Source organism: Apis dorsata, unplaced genomic scaffold, assembly GCF_000469605.1.
Source record: "Apis dorsata unplaced genomic scaffold, Apis dorsata 1.3 scaffold_41, whole genome shotgun sequence".
NCBI lineage: Eukaryota > Metazoa > Arthropoda > Insecta > Hymenoptera > Apidae > Apis > Apis dorsata.
Genome location: NW_006263343.1, coordinates 417422 through 420408, shown reverse-complemented (window position 1 = coordinate 420408; position 2987 = coordinate 417422).

Genomic DNA, 2987 nt, shown 5'->3' with positions numbered 1-2987 from the left:
AAAAAAGAAACTGAAGAAAGAAAAAAAAACTGGTTATTATATGGAAGTGGTGCAGAAAGAGGAAGCCTGCGTATAGAAACGCTGGCGTGTTACCCACGGTTCAGGCCAGATCCCCGACCCGGCCCCTCAAATGCCAATAATTAATGCCGAAGGTAGGAAGTCGAGGGGCCGCTTATTTCGCGGTTCCAGGTCGTTTCAGCCGCGCATTACGGAAATTAATGCGCCGCGATATGCCATTCTGATGCAATTGCGCGTGCACTTTTCGCCAGGGAATCGCTTCTCTCTTTCTCTCTCACTATTTACTACTTAGTCTTCTTCCTCTTCTTCTTCTTCTTCTAGAGTTGTTGGTTTGCTTGGTCGAGCAACTACTACCGCGGGACGCATTGTTCTTTCGTCTCTTTCCTCCTCCTCCTCCTCCTCCTCCTCCTCTTGCTTTCCTTCCTTCCTGCTCGTTCACCCGGCTCTGAACGCTCGTTTCGCCGTTCTAAGTAGTTCATGTGCTTAGGATGTGAAAAAAAGGAAAAGAAGTAGTTTGCATATCTTGTTTCAATTATTTTAGCAGAATTTTTCTTTTTTTGAAAAGGTGTTTACTTGAGAATTGTATTTGTTTGTACTTGAAGCATAGTAATTTTGGTAAAGTGTGTTTTTTTTTTAGTAGACAAGTTTTGTAGTTGAAAGAGAATAGGTGATAGGTAGGAATTTTAAGGTTAAAGTTGTATTGGATCATATGTATATATGAATTCTGTGAAAAGTTTGCATCTGCTCTCTTATTTTTGTCAGGTTATTTTATATTTAATAGTGAAAAAGGAAGGAAACTTTGTTTTATTTGGACCAAGTTAATAAAAGTATTTGTAAAAAGCTTTTGTCGTTTCATTTTTATGATAAATTTTGTAGTGGAAAGAGTAATAGTAAAAATAGTAATAGAGATAGTAAGTGAAATTTTGAGGTTAAAGTTATGGGATTATGAAAAATTGTGTGAAAAGTTGTATTTGCATGTCCTCTTATTTCTGTCTGGTTATTTTATGTTTAGTAGTAACCAATCTTTGTTCTATTTGGACTGTATTAATTCTGTAAAAAGTATTGTATATAACTTTTATCACATTTCATTTTTGTAATAAGTTTTGTAGTGGAAAAAGTAATATTAAAATTTTAAGGTTAAAGTTGTTAGAGGACATATATGAATTTTGTGACTAGTTTAATATTTGCTGTATATTATATGTATATTATAAGAAACTTTGTTCTATTTGGACGGTGTTAATTCTGTAAAAAATATTTGCATGTAGCTTTTGTCACGTTTCATGGCAAGTCGTGAAAAAAAATAATAATAAATATAATGAAAATCAATATCTAATAAATGATACAAAAGTTCAAAAAGTAATATCAAAATTATCCTACTTAAATCGTATCGACGATTTTATATCTACAGTGAATTCAATATTCAAATTCCAACTATTGTACATTCGTTTCGATTTTATGAACTCTATTAGATACTCAACATCTGCAAATCTGTTCTTCTTCACAGATATTTGTCTTAAACGAATATTTGAAAGAAAAAAAATTACTCGATTTGCAATCACACTTACAATTTATTTTTCAATGAAAAATAGCCAAAATGTATCTTAAAATTAAAGGTACATCCTCTATACGTTACAAGTAATAATATTACAAACGAAAGATGAAATTTATCGATCGTACAATTTTCTTCCCTTTTTCTTCTTTTTTCAAACATTCGTCAAATAATCGAATATACCATTTTTTATATTTTTCTACGTGGGTGTAGGTAAGTTTATAAGAAGGATAGTTTAACTCACTCGTTACGAGAGTAAGTATGGTATGTCGTTTCCTTGTTTAGAAGACGTTATATACCGAGGTTTCTACTCTTGGTATGGAATGCTCGAGGAATGTAACTTCGTGTTTACGTCGTTTCAGACGAAGGGGGGAATACGGTTAATGATAAAACGCGGAGGAACGATGAGGTTGGAGAAAATGGTTCGGAAGTTATAGGGATGTTGTTGGCTACTTTGCAGTTTCTTGTTTCGTAGGATATCGTATATATCCTTTCCACAAGCAATTGTATCTTCTTCACAGCGCCATTCGAGAAGTGAAATTTGAAAATAAATATATATCAAATACGATACGAGAAAATTTAAATCTCAAATTGTTATTATTATTATTGGGATATGTTAAGGTTAGTTTTGACTTTACTTGCTCTTAATTGAATCGCTAGAAGTGAAAACTTGAAATTAAATATCAAATATGATATGAGAAAATTTAAAATTTTATCATCATTATTATTATTATTATTATTATTAAGAGAAAGTTAAAGTTGCATTTTGTTGTATTTATCCTTATATACCCTAATTGAATTATTGTATATTGCCAACAATTTTGTTTAATGATCAATCAATCACTAGAAGTGAAACTTCTGAAAATAAATAGCAAATACAATATGAGAAAATTTTAAATCTCAAATTATTATTAATATTAAGAGAAAGTTAAAATTACATTTTGTTGTATTTGTCCTTAATTGAATTATTAATATTACTAACAATTTTAATTTAATGACAAATCACTAGAAATGAAATTTGAAAATAAATATCAAATACAATATGAGAAAATTTTAAATTTCAAATTATTTATTGTATATTAATATTATTATTAAAATATTATATATTATTATTATTAAGAGATATTAAAGTTATTTTTTACTTTTTACTTTATACTTCAATTGAATTATTAATGCTGTCAACAATTTCAGTTTAATGATCAATCACTGAAACTTGAAAATAAATATCAAATACAATATAAGAAAATTTTAAATCTCAAATTATTATTATTATTAAGAGAAAGTTGAAATTACATTTTCTTATATTTACCCTTAATTGAATTATTAATATTACCAACAATTTTAACGATCAATCACTAGAAATGAAATTTGAAAATAAATATTAAATACAATATGAGAAAATTTTAAATTTCAAATTATT